This window comes from Aotus nancymaae, unplaced genomic scaffold, assembly GCF_030222135.1.
Source record: "Aotus nancymaae isolate 86718 unplaced genomic scaffold, 86718_ANA_hifiasm-v0.15.2.pri h1tg000008l, whole genome shotgun sequence".
Lineage (NCBI taxonomy): Eukaryota > Metazoa > Chordata > Mammalia > Primates > Aotidae > Aotus > Aotus nancymaae.
In genome coordinates, this window is record NW_026988419.1 from 11061713 (window position 1) to 11087933 (window position 26221).

General features: G+C 39.5%; 1 protein-coding gene across 3 annotated transcripts in view; it reads right to left on the reverse strand.

The window, feature by feature from the left end:
* Positions 1–25978, reverse strand: part of ACSL3 (acyl-CoA synthetase long chain family member 3) — a 78072-nt gene extending 52094 nt beyond the window's left edge. For all 3 annotated transcript variants that reach the window (XM_012446228.3, XM_064372947.1, XM_012446231.3), the window contains exons 1-2: positions 25898–25978; positions 1492–1549 (exon numbers count right to left, since the gene is read on the reverse strand). The gene's annotated coding sequence lies outside the window, so the exon portion shown is untranslated. The remainder of the gene's footprint in view (positions 1–1491; positions 1550–25897) is intronic.
* Between the last annotated feature and the right edge of the window lie 243 nt (positions 25979–26221).

Consider the following 26221-nt stretch of genomic DNA (forward strand, 5'->3'; position numbering starts at 1 on the left):
TACTAAACTCCTTTGATGCATTCTTAGCTAAGAATTCGAAGTCTGGGGTTCCCATAACCCATTAACTACTAAAAGAAATCTGAAGAGGAGTACCGTGTTACAATGGGTTTAATTAGTCACTTCAAAAGCTCTCTTGACTGGGCTCGTGGGCATGGTGGCTCATGCCTATAATCCCAGCACTGTGGGAGGCCGAGGCGAGCAGATCACCTGAAGTCAAAAGTTCGAGACCAGCCTGGCCAACACGGTGAAACCCAGTCTCTACTAAAAATATAAAAAATTAGCTGGGCATGGTGGCAAACACCTATAATCCCAGCTACTCAGGAGGCTGAGGCAGGAGAAGAGCTTGAACTCAGGAGGCAGAGGTTGTAGTGAGCCGAGACTGTACCACTGCACTCCAGCCTAGGCCACAGAGTGAGACTCTGTCTCACAAAAAGGAAAAAAAAAAATGCTTAATTTGATCATGTATATCCCTCAGAGACTCAGGCACAGACATGTCTAAAACAAAGTGTACAATTCAAGTGAATAAAGTATATTCCTTTGTCCATCACACCTACTTCATTAAAAGGTGGCAATCTTGGACATGCAAAGGGTCTGGAAAGACACACTCCATGAAAATAACGGATATCCCTACTAAAAGAACCAGGGTAACAGAGAAGTTTCCTGTTTACTTAGATGCTCCTACACTGCTTACAGTTTTTAATAATAAACGTATTACTTGTGTGATTTCTTTTTAAAATCAGTTAGAAATGTCAAGATTAGTAAATTCAACTTATGTGAAAAAGACTTTGAAATGAGATTCTGAAAAAGAAGATATCAACCATCATGATTCTAATGGATAAAACGCTTACTGCCTTTATGTCATCAAAGCACTTTACCAACATAGACTATTCCTTACAGCAGTCCTACTCAATTTTATGTTCATTTCATCAAATGCTAAAAACCTTCAGGTCACTTTGATCCTTCAATTTTTGCCCAAAAATTTCATAAACCTAATTCACTTCAGATGCCACAGAAATAAAATTTTGCTATATTTCTTATATCTCATGACAACTGTAGTAACCACACAGAACCTTCTATAGGTTGACAAAAAGCCCCTGAAACTACAATCTCTACTAAAATGTCCAGTTAGAAATTTACGGTAACATTAATACAAATTTTAAATGACTATCACTTATTGAAATGGTAGTAAGTCTAATTCATGCTAAACTATGCAAAATAAAGAGGCTACTGAGTTCAAATCCCTTGCAGATACTTGGTGAAATTCAAGTTAAGGAAAAGAAGCTGGACAATATTGCTTAATAACATAATTTAATGTCCTAATGGATTTATATGGAATTAAAGTAATTATGAAACTATCTTCTGTAACTTTCATAATTCTACAATCATAAAATGAGAATTACAATTTTTTTGGTCAGTTTAGACGTAATTGGTTTTAACTTAATAGATTTTATACCAAATAAATCTATTGTAATAAAAAATTAAATATTTTACCAGTTGACAACGGTAGGAGGTACCGGGTGCTTTGAAGATATGTGCTCTCTGTCAAAACCTGTCAAAACAAACATAAAAAAGACAAGCATTACTACTCGTAGTCCGGTTAATCAGAGCCAAATGCCAACTTTTTCCTGGAGATATTTTACTTCTAAACCTCACATGAAAAAATCTGGTGAGTTTTTCTGGAAACACCAATCTATCACACTAGCAAATGACATTTTATTATGTAACATTTCTTCAAAAACATATAGTATACACACTACACACCTGTAAGAATGGCCAAAACCCAAAACACTAACGCCACCAAATGCTTGCAAGGATATGGAGCAACTCTCACTCATTGCTGGTGGGAATGCAAAATGGTACAGCCACTATGGAAGTTTGACAGTGTCATGTAAAACTCAACATACTCCTAATAAATGATCCAGCAACCATAGTGCTCACTGTTTACCCAAAAGAGCTGAAAACGTCTACAAAAAAACCTGCCCATGAATGTTCACAGCAGCTTGATTCATAACTGCCAAAAGTTGAAAGCAATCGACATACCCTTCAATAAAGTAATGGATAAATAAACTGTGGTACATCCAGACAATGGAAAATGAGTCAGTGATAAAAAGAAATGAGCTATCAAGCCATGACAAGGCACAAGATATGGAGGAAACTTAAACACATATTACAAAGTAAAAGAAGATAATCTGAAAATGCTATTTACTGTATGATTCCAACTATATGACATTTTGGAAAAGGCAAAACTATGGAGATGGTAAAAGGATCCATGGTTGCCAGAGATTAGGAGACAGAGAGGGATGAACAGGGCAGAGTACAAAGGACTTTTAGGGCAGTAAAGCTATTCTATATGTACTATAATGGTAGATACACATCATCATACATTTGTTAAAACCTACAGAAGGTATAATACCAAGAGTGAGCCCTAATGTAAACTATGGACTTTGGGTGATAATGATGTATCAATGTAGGTTTATCAATTATAACCAATGCAGCACTCTGGGGAGGTAGGGAGATGCTGATAAAGAGGGTAGCTATGCCTGTTTAGGGGAAAGGGTATATGAGAAATCTCTGTACCTTCCTCTTAATTTTGTTGTATACCTAAAACTGCTCTAAAAAATAAAATCTACTTTAAAAAATAAGGTATTTCCAAAAGTCAAAAAGCATACTATAAAGGCTGAGTTCATTTACTCATGATGATGATAAACAGTAATAATTAAGATGTATACATGGTGATGTTAATATATTGTTTATAAAAACTTTTAAATTTTATTTCAATGATTTTCTCTATCATCTGTGAAGCAAGTAGTTAGTAGTCATTATATAGTCATATTTAAGAATATATAAACAAGTAGAGCTAAAAGCTAAGTTTTTGAATCATTTAATTCAACATACCACTGCCTCATTAACTTTTAATTCATTACCAATTTTTGTAAAAAAGGACAGACCCTGCAGCCATAAAAAAGAATGAGTTCATGTCCTTTGCAGGGACATGGATGAAACTGGAAGCCACCATTCTCAGCAAACTAACACGGGAACAGAAAACCAAACACCACACGTTCTCACTCATAAGTGGGAGTTGAACAATGAGAACAAACGGACACAGGGAGGTAAACATCACACACCAGGGCCTGTCAGGGGGTGAGGGCAAGGGGAGGGAGAACTTTAGGACAAATACCTAATGCATGTGGGACCTAAAACCTAGATGATGGGTTGAAAGGTGTAGCAAACCAACTGGCACATGTCTGTCTATGTGACAAACCTGTACATTCTGCACATGTAACCCAGAACTTAAAGTAAAATAATAAATAAATAAAAATTTAAAAAGAAAGCCAGGCACAGTGGCTCACTCCTGTAATCCCAGCACTTTGGGAGGCCGAGGTGGGTGGATCACCTGAGGTCAGGAGTTCAAGACGACCAGCCTGACCAATATAGTGAAACCCCATCTCTATTATAATTACAAAAATTAGCTGGATGTGGTGGCGTGTGCCTGTAGTCCCAGCTACTCTGGAGGCTGAGGCAGGAGAATTGCTTGAACCCCGGAAGCAGAGGTTACAGTGAGCCGAGATCGCGCCACTGCACTCTAGCCTGGGCAACAGAGCGAGACTACATCTCCCAAAAACAAACAAACAAACAAACAAACAAACAAAGGCAGATCTTAAACTCAAATACATCTGGGTTCAAAATCCCTGCTGTTTCTTATTAGCTATGACTCTAGACAAGGTCATTCATCTATTCATCCAGCGGGGAAATAACTTAGAAATCGCCTTATTATTAATAATTCATTGTGCCAGTTTCCTCATATGTAAATGAGAACAGTACCATAAATAAATAATTCATATCCATATTTTTAGCATTTCTATAAATAAAAAAGAGCAATAAGAGAAAGCAGACTATGCATATTAACAGAAAATTCCACATTGTTTATTAACTATTAAAAATGGTCAACCTCATTAATTATCAAGAAAATGCAAATTAAAACAGTATCATTTCCCCCATTAAAATTTTTAAATGAAAAAAAAAAAATTTGCAAGTGTTGGCAAGGACACAGGAAACAAGATAGCTCTTGGCAGTCTTAGGGAAGTGCAGCCAGTTTGGAGAGCAATTTGGCAGCATCTAGCAGAAGCTGAAAATGTAGACTCCTATGACCCAGCAATCCCTTTTGAGAAATATGCCCTGGAGAAACTCTGGCACAGGTGCATACTTACTTTACCCTGCTTTGTTTTGTTAGTTAAATGGCCCAAGGTGACAAGTCCTACTAGGTATTTAATTGGCCCTCAATAAATGTTAATTTCTTCAACAAATATTTATTAAATGCCTTAGTCACTCCAGACCTGACACTTTGCATTCTGAGAATGACACCATTAATACTGAAAAAAAAAATCCCAGTCAGTGGAAGGGCCTGACAAATCACTTTAACATGGCAAACTAAGAAAACTGCAACAAATGCATTAGGAAAACAGACAAACGCAGCCTTTTTTCTAGAATGGGGACAATAAGGTCAAGGAAATCACTATAAACTGAGTTGATGCATGTATTTTTGTTCAAGGAGACAATAACTGCAGGCAGTAATATCAGTTATGTAAAAGCAAAGGGAAGTATACAAGAAAAGAGAAATTTCAGAAGACTCTAAATAGTTGTAGTAAGCTGAATAAAGGACCTCAAGGGTATCTGGTCCTAATCCCTAGAGTCTGCAAATGTGACCTTATTTGGAAAAAAGACCCTAGATTACCCAGTGGTCCCTAAATGCCCTCACAAATGTCCTTATAAATAGAGAGGCAGAAGGAGATTTGACACACACAAAGGAGACGGTGATGTGACAATGAAGCAGAGAGATTTGAAGACGCCGGTCTGAAAGATTGGACTGATACAAGGACTTGAAGATATTGGTCTGAAAGATTGGACTGATAAGAGGGAACGCCAGAAGCCACTAGAAGCTGAAAGAGGCAAGAAACAGGTTCTTCCCTGGGGCCTTCAAAGCTCTGCTTTAATTTCAGCCCGGCAACACCAACTATTAACATTAACAGAATAAATTTCTGTTGTTTTAAGTCACTCAGTCTGTGGTGACTTGTTACAGCAGTGCTAAAACACAAATGTCTCACTGTTGCTGTGAATGTACGCTGCACTGAGTGGTTGAAACATTATCCAGGTCTCTTAAACGTCTTGTAACTTTTATTAGCAGGGGGATGACATACTCGGATCTCTGTTTAATAATATTAAACCTGGTGCTAATGTTGAGAATTTATTTGTGGAAAAAGAAACTAGAAACAGTAAAAACATTTCAAAATTCAAAATCCAGACAGAAGATAAAGTTCTTAATCACCAGATATTCGTGAAAAACCATCACTATCAATGAAAGAGAAAAAACATCAGAGAAAAGGTACCTGGGTGGAAATAGACAATGCAGGAAATGTGGGAAATCTGTAAATACGTCTATGTAATATTCTCAAAGGCGTAAGAGAGGCTATTACCATCTATGAAACAAGAATGGGATGCTATATATTAATAGAAGGAATAAAAATAAGCAAAAGCTCTTTGAAATAAATAGCAGCTGAAATTAAAGAGTCAATACAAGTGTCAGAAAATGAGGTTGAGACTCTTTCCCAGATAAAGAAAAAGGGGGTGGAATATAGAAAATTTGATTCTCATTTAAAAAAAAAAAGTGTTAAATTAATCCAAGAGATTCAAGTTCCACTACAAAGAGTTCCAGAAATAAAAAGAAACGAGAATAAAGAGGCAGAAATTCCTGAAGCATTCTGCAATATTATATCCCAGAGCTGATGGATACTAGTCTTCAGTTTGAAAGAGCTGGGCAGATGAATGAGGGAAAAAAATAACTGACTTCTAGACACAGCTATGTAAATTCTCAAAGTGGAGAGTATAAGAATATCCTAAAATCCTCCTAAAAAAACAGGGAGCAGGCCACTGCAGGGTCCAGCCCAGCAGGGTCTAGTGAGTGTTCTTTTGTGTGCAGAGACAACAGATCGCAGGAAAGAAAAACGCAAGACACAGAGATAAGAGAAGAATTCAGCTGGGCCCAGGGGACCACTACTTCCAAGGCATGGAGTCCAGTGGTGGCCAGGAATACCTAGAGGCACTGATATTTATTCTATACAAGGCAGGGGTGCAGGGCCAGGAGAGTGACTCATCTGACATGATTGGCAGGGTCAAGGAAATCACATACTTAAAATATAGGGGGCCATGCTGGTACAGCACAGGGGGCCCCTCCCTATCAGGTAGCAGGCACATACATCAGTATCTTTCTATGTATGCACTTATTGAAAGATCAAAGGCTTTTAGGATTCCTCTTATTCTTATTTCTCACAACTTCTAAGAACTTAAAAAGAGCATCAGGTGGGAAAGTGGAACATGAAAGTCGACAAGGATGGTGACCATTGGAGCACAACACCATGGCACTTAAGCCCCTGGATGTCTGCGGGCTGGCCTGGCTAATGTCAGGCCTTCCTCAAGAGGAAAAGCAGTGTTCTCTGAACTCCCCCAGTGAAAGGGAAACTCCCCTTCACGGCCTACTAAGTAACGGGCTCCTTCCCAGGTGCTGGCACTACCACAAGGCTCTTACTCTCGCCTCCTGATCACTTCTCACAATGTCCCTTCAGATCCTACTTATATTTCCACCTGATTATGTCCATACTATAAGACTAAAATGATTCTATGCTATAATACTAAAGCAAAGATTAATGAAGAATCATGATTTAATAAGATTGATTATATGTGATTGTTTCTACATCTATTTGGTGTCATTGCTATAACTAAGTAATAAGTAAATATATTTGTTATCATTGCTGTATCTAAGTAATATATTTGGTATCACTGCTGTACCTAAGTAATCAGTAAATATATTTGGTATCATTGCTATATCTAATTAATCAGTTATTTACTATGCTGGGACAGATTGTGCCTTCAGTCTCTTGACTTGGCACCTGGGCAACTTTCTTCCCAAAGGCCACCTACAAATAAGGTGATCCTATAAATGATCAACAAACAAGGATACGTTTCAAAGTAAAAGGAGGTACTATTAAAAAGAGTGCTTTGGAGGTATTCAAGACAAATCAGGATATATGGTCACCCATCCTCTAAGGCAGGAATCCCCAACCCCCAGGCCACAGACTGGACAGGAAGTGAGCAGCAGCAGGTGAGCAAGCTACTGCCTCCTGTCAGAACAGTAGCTGCATTAGATTTTCACAGAAGCAGGAACTGCGCCTGCAAGGGTTCTAGGCTGTACGCTCCTTATGAGAATCTAATGCCTGATGATCTGAGGTGGAGCAGTTTTATTTCAAAACTATCCCCCTGCCTCCCCAACTCCCATCTATGGAAAAATTATCTTCCACAAAACTGAGTCCCTGGTGCCAAAAAGGTTGGAGACCAAGTGTTATAAAGGAATATCGACATCAGATGTCTCAGAAACACAGGAAGGTAGGCAGCTATGAACAATGCCTTAAAGTTTTGAGAGAGGCTGCACACTATGGCTCACGCCTGTAATCCCAACACTTTGGGAGGCCAAGACAGGCAGATCATGAGGTCAGGAGATCAAGACCATCTTGGCTAAGATGGTGAAACCCTGTCTCTACTAAAAATACAAAAATCAGCTGGGCGTGGTGACACGTGTCTGTAATCCCAGCTACTCCAGAGGCTGAGGCAGGAAAATCAACTGAACTCAGGAGGCGCAAATTGCAGTGAGCTAAGATCAGTGAGCCACTGCACTCCAGCCTGGCAACAGAACAAGACTGCATCTTTAAAATAAAAAAAAAACAAAAAACAGTTTTGAGGGAAAGTTTTAACCTAGAATTCTACTCTCAGCTAATTTTCCGATCAATTGCAAGTAAAATAAAGAAATTTTCAGACTTGTAAAAACTTAGAAAATTTACATTCCACAAATACATTTTGCTAAGAAATTACTTTAAAAAGTCCTCAACCATGTGCATATATTCCTTTAAGTTTTAAAACAGTTTTTTAAGACAAAATGATCTGAAATTTTGTAACCCAGTTTACAAGAGCTAATATAATGCTGATTCCAAACCCTGGCTTACCATGTAGGATAATCTCTTTAATGAGTATGAGGAAAAACTCCTAAAATGTCAGCACATCTAATCCAGCTGAGTTAAAAGAATGATTTACCATAACCGAGCATGGTTTGTTTACTCTGAGTGCAAAGACCCTTCACCCATTAGAATTCTTCATTACTACCATTCTCTATATTTAACAGGCTAAGTAGGAAGGGAAAGGTGTGAGCATCACAATATATCTTAAGTATCTAGGAAAAGTGAGGCCAGGCATGGTGGCTCATACCTGTAATCCCAGCACTTTTGGAAGGCTGAGGTGGGTAGACCACCTGAGGTCAGGAGTTCGTGACCAGCCTGGCCAACATGGTGAAACCCTGTCTCTACTAAAAATACAAAATTAGCTGGGCATGGTGGCACATGCCTGTAATCCGAGCAACTTTGGAGGCTAAGGCAGGAGAATCACTTGAACTCAGGAAGTGGAGGTTGCAGTGAACCAAGATCACACCATTGCACTCCAGGCTGGGCAACAAGAGCGAAACTGCATCTCAGGGTGGGTGGGGGGTGTGGGGGTGAATATCAACTATTAATTTTTAAAGGAACATCTTATTCATAAACAAAACCACTTAACCTTAAAACCAGTGTATTTATTAGAAATCAACATTAAACACCACACTGAAAAGCAACTTCCATCCAAGTAACGAACAACAAGGCCAACTATGATCATAATTACTGTACATCAAGAAGGCTCTAATTCTATGCTGTCCAATGCGGACACTAGCCACAAGTGCCACTGAGCACTTGAAACGTGGCTAGTCCAAACTGAGATGCGCTCTAAGTGTAAAATACACATGGGATTCCAAAGACCTAGTAGTAAAAAAAGAACGTAAATCAGTTCATTCATAAATTTTATATTGAATATATATACTGAAATAAGATTTTGGATAAATTACATTAAATAAAATGTATTAAAATCAATTGCCTACCAGAAATTTAAAACCACATATATGGCTCAATTTATGGCTCTCAATGCATTTCTTCTGAATAACACTGCATTTCAGCCAATGCAATAAAAAAAATGAGCAGTATGAATACTGAAAAAGAAAAGATAGAATCATCATTGTGTGCACATAAGTGGCTATCTGACAAGAAAATCTGAAGGAATCATTTGAAAAATATCCAATCAGAGGGAAAATTCACAAAGATAACTGGATACCAGGTAAATAATAAAAACTGATAGTTTTCTTATATACTATTAATCACCAGTTAGAAATTGAAATGGAAATATAGTCACAATAGCAAAAGCAACTTTAAAATACCTCATGCAATATAACAGTCATATTTACATATGTGTGTCTGTGTGTGTAAAATGATACTGATAGACACCAAAAACTCTAAATATATGAAAAGACAGACTTGTTCCTGGGTAGAAAGGATAAATGTAATTCTGCCAAAATTAACCCATAAACCAAATGCAATCCCAACTGCAATCCTACTAGGATTTGTCTTACATGTTTGTTTTGTATGGTTATGTGATATATTAACTCTAACATTTATGTGGAAGAAGAAATTTTTTGAGAAACAGCATATTTAATGCATATTTGCCCTATCAAAACAAACACTAATTGTTTTAATACAGAATTTTAAAACCAGAAATAGTCATAGGACTTTTGTATATGGCAACTGTGACATTTCAGATCAGTGGGTAAAAAATTATCCAGTAAGTTGCACAGCATCAAAGAAAAATTGTAACTGAGGTACCAGCTGAATTAAGTTCTGGAAAGATGAGAAGCAGATCTCCGAAGCAAACAACCAGCCTTGTAATACCTCTCTTCCACAGCTCCCATATTCCATTAAAAAAAAAAAAAGGTTTATTATTGGTCTTTATTCTGATTCTAAAATAGTCTCCAATGATGTTAACCCACAGTCCACATTGCCTGGCCTGCGACTGTTGGGGAGGGAAGCATTGGCTCTGTTTCACATACCTGATTCCATTCTGTTCCCATCTCCAACCCTGCAGACTATGGCAAATGTGGGCATCCACAGATATTCAGCAGACTACAACCAATGAGGCCTGTATCAAAAATATAAATGCGTTGGTCCAATCATATTCTTCTCTCCAAAACTTGGAATGGGGTATGGAATTGGAGAGACAGAAGCAGCTAAGAGGGCTGTCAAAATAAACTCATCCTTCAAGATTCAGGATGAGTATCTGTGCCCACAGACAGAGCCAAATCAATGCCTCCAGGTTCTGATTCCTCCTCCACTCCTACCTAATGCAGAGGCATGAATGAGCACAGAGTGAGTAATCACAAGTAGCCTGAGATCACTGGATGACAGGAAATATGGGGGGAGTTAGCAAAGAAAATGCTGTAAATAGGATGAGATAGGTTTTCAAGGAAAGCATTTAACTAAATCTGCTTTTCATTTTTTAATTTTTTTTTTTTGAGACAGTGTCCCTCTCTGTCCCCCAAGCTGGAGTACAGTGGCACCATCTCGGCTCACTACAACCTCTGCCTCCTGGGTTCCAGCAATTCTCCAGCCTCAGCCTTCCAAATAGCTGGGATTACAGGCACCTGTCATCATGTCCGGCTAATTTTGTATTTTCTGTAGAGATGGGGTTTCACCACGTTGGTCTGGTCTCGTACTCCTGACCTTAGGTGACCCACCCCACCTCAGCCTCCCAAAATGCTGAGATTACAGGTGTGAGTCACTGCACCTGGTCCTAAATTTGTTTTTTTTAGAATGATCACTTGGGTCAACACAGAAAATAAACCAGAAGGGATTCCAGGTGTGTGGCTATTGCAACAGCCCAAGTAATGAAGTGCAAAATTTAAGGCAGCAGACTCAGAAGAAATAGAATCAACTGTGGAGGCTTCTCTGAGGGAAAACAGCAGGACCTGTCAGGTAGGATGTATAGAGTAAGGGCTCTGAAAATTAGCGTCTACATTTCCAGAATGAAAGAATGGTGGCATGTGATGAGGAATACAAAAAGAAGAGACACAAATATGAGTGCGTGAATATAGGCCTGGATGTTAAGTTAGTGGGAAAGACCAGAAGAGAGACTCAGTATATTGTTAGAAATACAGGGCTGGGGCTCCAAACAGCTGAAGATGCAGATATCACAGTCCCCACTGACTCTATTCATAAAACACAGAATTCCTCAAAAACAGTATATTCAGTTGCAGGATAAAGCATTAAGGGCAGATGCCAGAAGAACCAACAAGAAAGGCAGAGGAACAGGAAACAGTGCCCTAGAAGCCAAAAACAAACACAAAGGTTGATGAGGGTGTTGTCAGGAGTGTCAACAAGGCTGCAGAGAAGGCGACAAGCAGCAATGACATTAAAGTACAGCAAGCAGTTGGCCTGGCCTAAAACAATCCATCACGTTCCTGCCTTCATAATCACATAAATTTTTAAAATTATATTAGCATATATTACTCAACCAGCTAGTCATTCAAGTACATATTTATCAACAGAAAGTCTATTCTTCGGGAATTCCTGATCTCCCATTAATAAGTATATACTGGTTATTTTGATGTGAGATTGTTGGCCTTCCAAAAATTTTGTGGTAACATGTTCAAATCTTTCAACTCAATTTAATAAATGCTTACTCAGTATCTCAGGTCCATTACTGTCGTAGGTGGCAGGGATGCAGAGACTGATTCATTCATTCATTCAACAAATGTGAGTGTCTCCTACATGCTGGGCACTGGGTGTGCAGCAATGTATAAAACACAATATCTTTCTTTCTAGTGGAAGAATAAATTAAACCTACTCTCCCTGAAGGAGCTCAAAAGAAACACATTATGTTCTTGACTTATCTAAGAAAGACAGCAAATATAATTATTTCATAAAGCTATTTGAAATTAATAACAAGAAACAAAAACTGTAATCACCTATAGTTAACATGCCTGAACTCTGGCATCATATAATATAAATAAACTTTATTAACTTAAACATACAGACATACAGTCAGCTCCCAATTACCTATGGGTTAATTATCCATGTATCAAGGGCAATTCCCAGATAGTGACTCACAATTCTGGGTAGTGTCCCATCTAAATTTCTAGCATGTAATCCTCTAACACATGATGAAGTATAAGAATATTCAGGCATTACATACGCCAGTTTTACCCTATGTACACCATTCTCCCCAGAAGCATCAATGCAAAACACAAAAACTGTTACATGCCTACAGAATCCTTCTAGAACTAAGTATTTATAAAGGTATAAGTGTATCTAATAAAAACAACAACTGCCAATATAGATGTTTCTCACCAGAAAAGTAAATCTACGAATGTGCTATGCTTTTCATTTTCAATATAGAAATTCAGATTTACATAAACAGGCCCTGCATATTCACTGACTCTGCCCTCATAGAACTTCCCATTTGGGCAGTCATGTGCTTCACCTCTTCATTAGAAGGAAAATCACAAAACTAACGTCTAAAAAACACCCTCTAAACAATCTAAGTACATAACTATCCCTTAAGTACAAAACTCCAAAACTACTCTTTATATATATATATATTTTTTTTTTAATTGCATTTTAGGTTTGGGGGTACATGTGAAGAACATGCAAGATTGTTGCCTACTCCATCAACTCTTTCACTATAATCCTTTGACCCATCCAGACCTTCAATCCCCTTGATCTCTCCACCGCCTATCTCAATCTATCAGGCCTCCTCTGGCCTGATCTCTATCATTAATTGTATAAAACACCCTTTCAGTTCCCCAAGCATTCCCCATGTGTATTCTTGTCCCATGACTTTATACTTTTATGTCCCCTGGGTCCCATCTCCAATCCCCTCCTGACTAACTCAGAAAAACTATGCTCTATCCAGAAGTAAAGGAATATAGATTTTGACTGAACTCTCTCCATCTATTTTTACCTCCATCCTTTTTCTCCCCTCTTCCATCAAGGCTGGGTTAGATGTCCTTCCTCTGAGCTTCCAAAACACTTTAGGCATACCATTATCATAAGTTATTACAACTGCATTTTAACTTTACTTTTCTGTCTCCCTACAATAGACTGTGAGCTTCTTAAAGCAAGGACTGTTTTTTTTTTCTCTGCTTTCCTAGAATCTAGCAGAGTATGTGATACATAGCAGGTATGCATAAATGTATATTTTTATAAATACTATTTTATATTCTATAATTTAAATAGGCATAAAGAAAATATTTAAGAAAATATTTTAAAGCCATAAAGTAAATATTTAAAGCCATAACAGCCAGGTATGGTGGCTCACAACTGTAATCCCAGGCTGGTCTCAAACTCTTGGGCTCAAGTGATCTTCCCTTCTCAGCTTCCCAAAGTGCTGGGATTATAGGCGTGAGCCACTGCACCTGGCCAAGAAATTTTTTTTAATTACATAAAATAGTATTAGTATGAAACACCTTTCTTCTGGTTTTCAATATATACATGCAATTACAAGGCCAGGCATGGTGGCTCATGCCTGTAACTCCAGCACTTTGGGAGGCCATGGCAGGCACATCATTTGAGGTCAGGAGTTTGAGACCAGCCTGGCCAACATGGTAAAACCCTACCTCTACTAAAAATACAAAAAATGAACTGAGCATGGTGGTGCACACCTGTAATCCCAGCTACTCAGGAGGCTGAGGAATGAGAATCGCCTGAACCTGGGAGGTGGAGGTTGCAGTGAGCCAAGACTGTCACTGCACTCCAGCCTGGGTGATAAGAGTGAGACTCCATCTCAAAAAATAAAAATAAAAATAAAAAAATACATGCAAGTACAGGTGCAATGCAAGACACACTCAAACTAAAGGGCATAGAAATAAGTACAACCTCTCTAGAAAGCAATTTTGCAATTTTTAGTAAAAGCCTTTAAATTTTTCATACCTTTTTAACCAAACAATTCCACCTCTGTGAATATTTAATGAAGAAAAATAAATTTACTTGAGAATTTCTATTTGCTATTTATAATGGGGGTAATAGAAACATGCAACTCTCTTTCATGTAATAATTGTGAAATGATAAAATACATTATATACATGTAGTAGATTATTATACAACTACTAAAAATATTTTCAAAAACATTCAATAACAGGGGAACTGCTCATGATAAGATAAATGAGAAGTAGGTTAAATATTAAATACATACAATATATTTCCACCTTTGTTAACATACACACAAATAGGTATCAGGATTGAAAGCACCTCAGCACTGGCTCTATCTAGAATGTAGAACTAACGCTTTTATGTATTCTCCAAATTTTCTCATCAAACATACATTCTTAGAAGAAAACTTTAAAGCAAATATATAAATTCATTATATATAATTTCTACAAATTTAGGTAGCAACAATATTGACATGCCTGAAACACTAGGTCAATTTATGATCTTTTAAACAAGAAACTGAATGGTAAACTTAGAGAAGACACTAAAAATATTTCTTTTCAAAACATACATTATGAAATATTATCCAATCTAGCTGAAAAGTTTCCCATTGGCCTTAATAGGAGAACAACACCAAAACTGACACACTATAGGATCAGGTATATTGTTATATATATTTATAGATGCTTTAATACTGCTGAAGATAATTTTGGTAAATTGTAACATTCCTAATCATATAATTCAAACCATAAAAAGGTAACTGTTTCTGAATTTTGTAATAATAGAATTTAAACTTTTTGTAGTAACTGAGGACCAAAGACGCGTACTGACTTGACATAGATATTGCTAACTAGTTGGCACGGTGGAGTCTCCAAGTTCCCTAATCTTCCCAGTCTACTCTCAATAGATGGCTTGTAAGAGACGGCTTTATTTTTATTCCTGTCTTATGCATGCTGTGGCCCATTTACTTTTGCACCCAGCTTCATCTCAGAAGACCTCTGCACAAACTCCTGCCCCTCCGGCCTTTCTGTGAATTTTCCCCAAAGCCAAGTCTCCACCCCACCCCACACTGCTTCAAGTCTCTGCCTAGAAAGCAGTGCAGTCGCCCCACTGTCACACCGCCATCCCCGTTCCCCTAGATCAGCTGGATGCCACTTCCCCAGAGAAGCCTCTCAAGACAGCCTACTCCGGTTCCCCACCCTTGGCACCCTATAACTTTGCCTTCACAAGACCTACTGCAGTTGTAATTAAATAATTCCTTATAACTGCTTAATGTTCTTCTTCCCACTCTATGTACCATGGAAGGTCCATATTTGTCTTATTCATCACTATTCTTGGTGTCCACTAGCAATGTGCCTGGCAGGAGCATCCATCACATGAATGGACGAACAGACAGATGAATGACAGATGCTAATTATAATAATTTATTTAAATTTTCCTAAGATCGTTTTATTTTCTTTCTATAAAAAATATGCCATTGTCAGCTGGGCGTAGCGGCTCACACCTGTAATCTCAGCACTTTGGGAGGCCAAGGTAGGTGGACACCTGAGGTCAGGAGTTCAAGACCAGCCTGGCCAATATGGTGAAACCCCATATCTACTAAAAATACGAAAAATCAGCTGGGTGTGGTAGTATGCCTGAAATCCCAGCTACTTGGGAGGCTAAAGCAGGAGAATCATTTGAACCCAGGAGGCAGAAGTTACAGTGAGCCAAGATTATGCCACTGGAGCAAAACTCCATCAGAAAAAAAAAAAAAAAAGGGTAATCGTCTTAGTACTATATTACCTATTTTATAACCTTCGGCACACCTATATTCTAAATTATGAAACTTTCCCTGTTGAGCATTTGCCCTACTTAAGTTTTTCCTTGGAATTATATACCTTTTTTATGGTGACTATTATGTTCACCAAAAACAAGGGGTTGAGGGAATGCCACAAGAGCAGCAATGCCACAGATAAAGCCAAGAAGCAAAAAAAAAAAAAAAATCCACATCTGTTGTCCCAAAGGAATAAGATTCCTATCATTAGGAAACTAATTCAAGCCTTAAAAATGAACAGACTGAGAATAGGCTGTTAGTAACCCCACAACCCCTCACCCACCAGACCTGCTCTCCCACCCCATCTAGGCCACCAACTCCCTTGTGGCTTCTCTTGCCCCCTGAAAGCCTAGTCCCAAGGAGCAACGTTTCTGTGACAACCATGTCCTTCCTGGAGGACTCCTGAGCACTCGCTGTCCTAGAGCTCTAAAACACGACAGCTCTTTGCAGATTCACTGCATTTTCTTCACTCCTACCCACAAGGCTGCCAGCTGGAGAGTTTCACAGCCGGGACCAATGCCACACATTTGCAGGACCCAGCCTTGGCTGAGGCCTGCCTAGACAATGCCTACTGGCCCCTAGTGATAAGCACTTTATGCATCCTTCACTGACTTCTCACCTCACTCTACAAACATCTAAGTCCAGAACTTTGTTCACTCTCCTCCACTCCCTGATCTAACCATCGCCTTGATGACCCCTCATCTGGCTTTCTTTGAGTAGAGCCCAGCTATACCGCTTCGCATTTGACTCCTGTCACTTGGCAGAATTCAACTGTATCCGTAACTACCCCTCTATCTCTAGTCCCCTCTCCCTCCTCCATCAATGCATCCTGCATCCACGTTGCCAGTGTGACACTGCCACTCCCTTATTTCACATCAATCCTCTCTTCAAGAGTCTCAATTCCCTCCTTACCGTCCAAAAGAAAATATAAAGGAAGGAATTAAAAAAAAAAAAAACAATTCCAAACTCCTCTGCCAAGCACTTAGGGCTCTCCACAACTTGAAGTCAGTTCACTTTTCAACTCTCACCTTCCAACTCTCTACTTCACACACTACATCACAAATCAATTCCATCCACCTCTCTGCCTCCCTTACCTGTCCTCTCTGCCTTTGCTCACTTTGCCCACTTTGCCCTGTTAGTTCTACCTGGATGTCCTTTATTCTTCTGCATACATCCTAAGTCTAGTTATTTCTTTGCCTCTAAATTGATTAGGTATTCTTTGAGATCCAAACCTCCACTGGCCCCAACCCTAGCCTGAACTTTATCCATCCACTGGCCCCTAAGGGGCCATTTTCTTTTGTAATTATTTGTGCTTTTAATTTTTTGTAATTATTTGTTCTTTTGTAATTATTTGTGTAATTAAATATAGTGCTAATTTTCTTTTGTAATTATTTGTTAACCTATTGTATATCTCAATATAGAATGCCCATAAGCTCTAACATCAGAGAAACCGTCTGCCTCATCTGTCACTCTATCTATTTACTGCCCACTGCCTCTGAGATGGTTTACCTGAGAATCTTGTTTATTGAGATGTCAAAAGAGGAAAAGACTTATGCAAATATCCCAGTGAATTCCATGTAGTAAACACATAAATGAACACATGGAGAAATGCACAAAGCTAACTGATAAATCATCAAAGACACCTAAGAAATAAATATGGCAAAGGTAACAAAAATCCTGAGACAAGTAAAAGAAAGAGGGTGAAACGGAGGTAAAAGAAAAGAACAGAAATAAAGAAGCAGATCCCTCTTCATCCCCCAAAAGCAAGAAAAGATTACAGACAAAAAAAAAAAGAAGTCCAGACAGACTAAATGGCACAGACAATGCCACATCACCAGTCTCAACAGCAGGGTTACAAACAACTCAGTCAAGACGTTCAATGCTCCTCCTGCAACAACTCAGAGCCCACTCAATTCTCTTCATTTGCTAGCTGCTAGCTCTCCCTACCTATTCCTAGAAGCTTTAATTCATTCAACAACTATTTTCTGAGTTGAATCAATACATAAATGAGGTTATGCTAGGTCTTGCTTCTGCCCTCCCACGGGATGTGATTTATCCTCACAGCTTCCTTAGTCCTCCTAAGCAGTTGATGGATTAGTTTTATTTGTCAATCCTGTTCTTCCAAACTCCACTGCTCCTGGACATCCTATGTGAATACCTTCCTCACAACTCTTTCTTCAAACCTAACGTCAGTCTCATTTTGCTCAGCTGACCTTTCCCTGGCTACTTTGACAAAGCATGACCTCTCTGGCCTCTATACTGCTCATTTAACTTTTACAGTATCTCCTCGGTAACCTCATATGGCCTAAAAACTCTTGTCCTTACAGAATTATTATTTCCTAGTACCCTTTAAATAATGTGTATCTTTATTAACATAATAGGTTCACTCACACACTGAATTCAGAGTGTCTTGTTACCATTTACCAAAAAACTACTTGTGAAGGGCAGAGAAGGGACAAAGAGGAAGAAAGGAAGAATACACATGGGGGAAAAAATTACAAGAGACGACAAGGAAGCCAGATAGATGAGGGAAGCAACTAACATAAGTCTTGATAACCTTGTGAGGTAAAAATTGAAATATTTATGTTACAGAAATTGAAATGGAAAGCTGAGAAAGGCTAAGTCACTAGCTCAAATTTACCTATCCAGCTTTACATACATGGATGCCAATGGTTCCTTCTCAACTGAACACAAGGTTGATGATATAGGGTAATATACTTAGAAACACCAGCTGAATCATTATCAGGGTCATATTACAAAAGATATTTAAAACTAACAAGAGTAGACCCTTGTTAATTATTTGAGAATTTCACCATCGCAACCCACTTTCAAAATGCTTTATACATATTTCAAAAATAATTGAAACAGGATAAAAACGAAATTTTTTTTTCCTGAAATGGAGTCTCCCTCTGTTGCTCAGGCTGGAGTGCAATGATGTGATCTCAGCTCACTGAGACATCTGCCTCCTGGGTTCAAGAGATTCTACTGCCTCAGCCTCTCAAGTAGCTGGGATTACAGGCACCCACTACCACAACCAGCTAATTTGTATTTTTAGTAGAGAAGGGATTTCGCCATATTGGCCAGGCTGGACTCAAACTCCTGACCTCAGGTGATCCGCCCACCTCAGCCTCCCAAAGTGCTGGGATTACAGGCATGAGCCGCAGCGCCTGGCCAAATCCTAAATTATTGATGTTAAAATATAACAAAATCTAGTTAATGTCCCTCAACTTACAGTTTGCTACTGTTTACAATATCTCTTCCCAATCTCCTCTAACAAATAGTTATAACACATCAGACATTTCCTTGAGGCATAGATGTGTGAAAATAATGCTGCAAAAGAGAAGGTAACAACACAAACTGAGTAGACTTAGAAAATACTGCATACTCTAACAATAAATAAAACTAATAAAAATAGTTAATATGTGTTGAATAATCTATGCCAGACACCTCATTTGAATCTCACAACAATCTATGGGTAGATTTCTATTATTATTTCTATTTTGCAGATGAAGAAATTTAGACATAGAAATTAAATATGCTGCCCAAAGACACACAGCTAAAAAGTAGAGCCAGGATTTAAATCCAAGCAATCTTAACTCTGAGCCTATGGTCCTACCCACTAAACTGCAATGAAAAAAAGTACACTACATTTAGAGGAAAACATTTAAAGGAAACAAACACTGAAATACAGAATTAGCTAAATCAAAGGTACATTAACACAGAAACATTTCCCAAGAGAAAGAGTACATGTGAATTATCCCCACATTCATGCATGGCATCAGAAGTAAAATAATATATATCTGTAAAATATCTACTAAGATATTTCTATATTTTAAGATATTTTTATTATTTAAAAAAAGTAAAGGAAGTTAACTTAAATAAAGGTTACTAAAATGAGTCTTAGAGGAAAAGTGCCCATTATAGTTTTATACTGTAAGGATAATGGACAAAGAAATGTACCTTAGGTCAAATAATGAAAAGATTATAGGATAGCAGAGACAAGAATGAAAAGAACAAAGAAAAAGGAGCACAGGTTAACTACAGCGTCAAAAATTAAAATTGACAAAGATTTGTGTTTAATAATATTTATGGTAATAATGTTTGTAGTAACAAAAAAATGGAAACAGCCTAAAAGTCTATCAACAGAGCAAAGGGGAAATAAATGTGGTATAGACCTAAAATGTAGTAACATGTTGCAGTAAAAATAAACAACATAAATCGACATGAACCCACACTGATGAACTGAGTTGAAACTCAATTCATGAAACCACACTGATAAGTGATTTTGAGTAAAAAAAAAAACCGTATGTTGAACAAGAATATATATAGTACCATCTATATAAACTTTAAGAATATACAAAACAATACTATATACTGTCTAAGGAAACACATATGTGTAATAAAACTGTAGAATAATACACAGGAATAATAAACATCAAATTCAGAGCAGTAGTTAACAGTAAGATCTGGGAGAAAGGAATGGGTTTAAGTGGATTATATTTTATGAAATACTTTTCAAACATACAGAAAACGTGTCTATATTTTAGTCAAAAGACAGAAGAAAATGGAATTAGCAGATTATGGGATCCCAAATTCCTTTATATTCCAATCTAAAAAGTCAATGATAACAACTCCTGTGAAGAAAGGTTAAAGGGGAAAGTATCCTGAAGCACTTCGTTTAAGTCCAAAAAGAAAATTTTAGGCCAGGCATGGTGGCTTACGCTTATAATCCCAGCACTTTGGGAGGCCAAGATAGGTGGATCACGAGGTCCGGAGTTCGAGACCAGCCTGACCAACATGGTGAAACCCATCTCTACTAAAAATACAAAAAATAGCCGGGCATGGTGATGGGCACCTGTAATCCCAGCTACTCAGGAGGCTGAGGCAGAAGAATCACTTGAACCCAGAAGGCAGAGGTTGCAGTGTGCTGAGATCCTGCTACTGCACTCCAGCCTGAGCAACAGAGCAAGACTTTGTCTCAAAAAAAAAAAAAAAAAAACTAGTTAAGTTCTATTTCCTTATGATTTCCCCCTGTATTTAAAAAATAAAAACTAAAAACTTGAGTTTTATTTGGGGCAGCAACGTTGTGTGATTAAAATACACATAAAATTGACCCTAAATGTCATCATAGCTCCTTTCCCTATACACTCATGCCTTCGGAGGTTAATATGAACTTCGAGTTAACTGTCACTCCAGAGAAGAGATGCAGCGCCCAGGTTAAGAACATGGACTCTGGAACCAAACTGCCTGGCATGAAATCCAGCACACACTTAGCACACATTTGCACAAGTCACTTAAGTTCCTCTGTGCTTCAGTTTCCTCATCTGCAAAAATAAGAATGATAAAAGAACCTATTTCATAAGGCTGAGATGAAAATTAGAACAGCACCTGGCCACAGTTTACTATAAAGGTATCAGCTATTATCCTTATTCCAAAGACCATTCATTTAGAAAAAGAAAAACTAGGCTTTGTATCCAAAGAATATAATTAAGTTCAGTTACTTTCTGCATCCAACAGGGGACTAAAGGTTGACCATGACAGGACAGGGGGAAATGTGCAGTTTTTCATGGCTTGAGCAATCAATGTTAGGATAGTAAGATAAGCAATTTTTTCCAAACAATATTCGTTGATAGTGTTATAACATCTATACACAAACACACACACATACACACACATACACACACACAGGGGGTCCAAAATTAAGGTAAAATATTCTATTTCCTGGCTCCCTGTTGACCTAGCAAAACTCCAGTTCATCTTGGAAAACCTAGTTCAGCTATCATCTCCACTAAGAAGTCTCCCCTTTTCCTTCCCTACTCTGGGCCTGCTCTGCACTTTTTCTGTATTTCCCAGCAGCTTCCACTGCTGCACTGATTATACCATGCTGTAATATATCTGCTCATATGCTTCTTCTGTTATACCACACTGTAATTTGTTCATATACCTCCTTCCTGTGAACTATGAGCTCCTTAAGAGCAGGAACTCGCTCAATCATTTTCAAATTCTGAGTAACTTGCAAAACAGACACTAAATAAATACATGAAGGAGTGAATGAATCCTTAATAACAAATACCTTCACAAACAAGGAGAAACCGGTGGCGACTTATCCAAAAGGTTGGTTATTTAAGTATCTTCAATTCTAAACAAAAATTAGCAGATCAACTGAAACCACTGAATCATCCAATTCTTTATCCTTCAAAATGGTAAACATCAAAAGTATGTATGTAAACGTATTCCGATAACAGAAGCTAAATTTTAAATAAAAAGAAGTATTAAGGCACTTGTGATGTCAGGAAAACAGACACAGTCTGAAAGCATTTTTCTAATGAAACCAAAAATAAACATGTAAGGCAGGCATCATCACAGGATTTAACATTTACGTCTCCTTTTTCAGAAAATAAATAAACCGTCATCAGAAGTCAGATGAAAACATATACTCTATTGAGGTGGATGAAATTAAGACTGAGCCACATTTTAATACAAACATATGATGCTCTTGTGGCAAAGTTTTCTCAAAGACTATGCCATGAGTCAACTAAAATTAGGCTAATTTTTAGAAATTTAACAGTTCTTGGTAATTTTTTGGAATTTGCTTAGGGCTCCATACGTTACAGGCCTGTCTTCTGTTACTATGGAAGAGGTGTCCCTCCTCCCAGTGGGTCTCACTTGTGCTTTGGATCCCATCCCACCCCCATCCTTTCAGGAACTCTGCACAAACCCTTTTCTAGTCTATAGTCAACCACTCCCTCTCCACTGAGCCTTCCCGTTGGCATTTAAAGATGCTGAAATCAAAACCAAAACTACTGGAAACAGTTTCCTATACTCGCTGTCTCCATTTTCCTCGCCTCCCACTGCTCCCCAACCCACCACTACCTGCAGATCAGCATCTCTTTCAAAGGTCACCAGTGACTTCCATGACCTTCACCTTGCTAAATCCAATGGATGGTTCTCAATTCTTCTCCCATAGGAGCATTCCACAGTACTGACTCATCGACCTTGGGGAACATCAGCTTCTGGCCACTCTTCTCTCCTTTCCAAGCTCAACCTCCTCTGCCCAGCTCCATCCCAGGCCTCCTTCTGTTCTTACTCTACAGCCTCCCCGTAGGCAGTCTCACCCATGCCTGTGGTTTCAGCTCTTGACTCTACATGGAGGGCTTCAAAATGGTAAATGGCCACCCCAATCCTGAGCACTAAGACAGTACCTCAATGGAGGCCTCAAGGCAGCTCCAACTGAACACTTCCAAAACTGAAGTCATGCTCTTTCCATATCCAGAACCTAGTTCTCTACCAGTAAGCTCCAGCTCAGTGAATAGCACACAAACCCCTTCAGTTGCACAGGTCTGAAATCTAGTAATCACTTGTCACCTCTTTCTCCCACTCCATACACTATTTAGCACCATATCCTGACAATTTTATACCTCCATTTTCTCAATATTTGTTTATCATATATTGCTCTTAAGAGGATCAAATGAGCCAACATAGGCTAATACTTTGAAAAATTAAAAAAAAAAAAAACTTAAATTTGAGTATTAGTTTTTATTAATTGAAATCTCTTTGAAAGCAGGAACTTTGGCAAGTTCATCTTTTTATTTATTCCACATGGTACCCCTAGGACGATGTTTTGCATGCAGATGGCCATTAAGTAAATATATTGCAATGTATTATTTATATTGGCTTCATACATATTCAACGGAGACATTTATATATTTTTAACAATCTATAGTTCCCAATCCAGCCATCAAAAACTGATCTCCTAAGAGATGAGACTTTTAAGTTAAATGACCCTGTGAAGTATAAACTACAATGGATACTTTTGATAATTATGATGCTGCTTATTTTAAAAGCCTATCACCCTTGGTCTAGCTTTCCTAAAAAAAAATCGAAATTCCATATGCAAGCCCAAATCTCACATAAAAGAGTCTTACTCCCCCTTACAGTTCATCTTCAGTGGGAGAAAGTATTAGAGGACTATTTAAGTACCCTGAAGGCAGACAGAATGACAACCTGAAAAGGTTGCCTATCTTACTTTCTTATCTTGCAGTGTGAGCTGGGATGACACTCTGTGTAGGAAGGACACTGAAATGAAAAGAATTATTGTTGCTCACAAGTTCCCAAACTCTTGCGTTATGTACATAATTGCAGGCTCAGATTTCAAAACCGTCCTCTAGTAAAATCTCACATCAATTCAAAAATTGCTCCCTAGACTAGATTTCCATCTGCAACATAATCTTGCTCATAATCCTCATTCACACAATACTTTTCCTTCATCATCCCTATCAAACTTGCAACTACCTATTCATTTGTATGATCATTTGCTTCTTATTTTTCCCTCTATTCACGAATGTATTCCCAGCACCTAATAAGGTGCCTGACATAGAACAGAAATTAAATGGCTCTAGGTGAGGCAATTAATTGACTGAGGAATGAAACAGTCACTTAAATGAAACCAAACAGCAGGGAAGCACATAAGCAAATGAAACAGATCTTGAGGCTTTAAGACCTGACCCTCACCCCAAACCAGACAGAGGATGATTTTCCCCTCACAAGTTGTGCATCCTTCTTTTCTCCCATTCTTCCTTTCTGTTCTTCAAGGAGAGTATTTCAGACTTTCAGAATATTAAAGCTTTAAGTCACAGAGTCTAAACATCTTACAAATTCAGTAACTGAGATCCAAAGATATGAGGTGACTTATCACCCTGACCCTTAGATCCAATGGACCACTCTGCCCCTACACCCAATATCATCCTACAAAACCAGTACTTTTTACAGAAAAGAGAAACCAGGAAAAGTCTGAAGAGAAAACACATGCGAGAATTACAACAGAAGCTTTACTCATCCCCGAGTGTGAGAAGTGCACCGAAAAATGCCAGAAAACAAAACAGTCTGTGCAACAGATTCCCATGTCACACCACCTCTCCCCCAATAATAACCTTCTAATACACTTTCAGGAGCACCCTTAACTCTCAGAACTAATTTGAGGAAACAAAATAGGTTGATTATCATGAAAGAAGGTATCAAACTATGGCTCTCCTGACCACCCAGACTAAAATCCACTGTGGAAACTATTCAGCCAGCCACCAAGGAGAGGCAGCAAAATACAGTGGTTAGATTTACGAGCTCCAGATTTACACAGGCCTGTCTGAATCCCAGCTTCTTACTAGCTGAGATCTGAGGCAAGTTAATACGTCCTATCTGCAGTTTCTCCCGCTGTAAAATGGGACTAACCCCCACCCCGGAGGGCTGTTAACAGTGTAAAGACACTGTACATAAAGCTCTCCGAACAGTGCGTGGCATGTAATAAATGCTCAATAAATATTAGCTATTTGTCGTTCTTTTCAGCTATAATTTCTATCACAAAGCCTATTGCCTCTCTAGCTTCCATGCAATTTTAAAGACATTCCTCCAGCCTTTTCATTTTCGAGGGGCCTTATATACAACAGCTTAGAGCACATGTTCTAGTATCAGACCACCTGGGCAAACCATTTAAAAATCTGTGCCTCGGGCTCCTCATCTGTAAAACGAGCCTGATAACACCTACCCCACAGGATGGCTGGTAGTGAGCACTCCCTGAGTTACCCATCCTATCACCAGTGTGTAATTAAAAGGCACTTGGAGAAAAGTAAACCTGCAACTCTCAACCCCGAACATCAGTCTCAAACCCAGTCCCATCACCACAATAGTGTCCAGAAGCAATCGCCAAGGTCGAAGCACCTCACACACCCAATTTCTTCTCACCCTACGCAGCAACAGCCCCTCCCGCCCTGCCAAGCAAGGGTTTTCCGAAATCGCAGGGCTGAGTCTCCTCCCACGGACACCGCACCGCTGGGGCCGCGGCAGAGCCCCCGCTAATTCAAGTGGCCTGTCCCCTACCCCGCCCCACTGCGCTGGGAGGCAAGCAGTGCATCCTCCCACCCTGGTCAGCGCCGCCCCACGCTGCTCGGGCTGCAGCTCCCGGCTCGCGTGGGCCCTGAGCCGAGGCCCCACGTCAGTCGCTTCCCAGACCCCAGCGGGCCGCCTCCCACCCTGCGCGCTGCTGCTCCTGGCACCGCGGGCCGCCCTCGCGCTCACCCAGCAGCCAGGTGCGGCGCCGACGTCGGGGTCCCGGATCCCGAGGCCAGGGCGCCCCTCCGGCCCAGCCGAACCGCACGCGGAGGCCGCGCCGCCAACTGGATCCCACCGCTCCCACAACGGGCGCCGCACTCACCGCGACACCGGGGTCCGGGTTCCTGCGGCCTCGGGCCCACGCAGGCCTGGATGAGCCCCAGAGCGTTCACGCCCCGCGCCGCCGCCCGTGGACCCTGGCGCAGCCGTCGGGGCCGCACTGCGAGAGGACAAACGTCTGAGACCCCGTCTGCCGCCTTCTCGTCCCGGCCCCGGCCGCGACAACAACGGCTGCGTCGCACACCGGCGCCGGCAGAGTAGCGTCTGTTGAGCGGAACCGCCTGGGACGCGCACTCCCGGCCGGCACTCGTTGCATATGCAGAGAGGCCGCCGCCCATTGGCCCGCGGGCGGTGGCGCGTGCGGGGC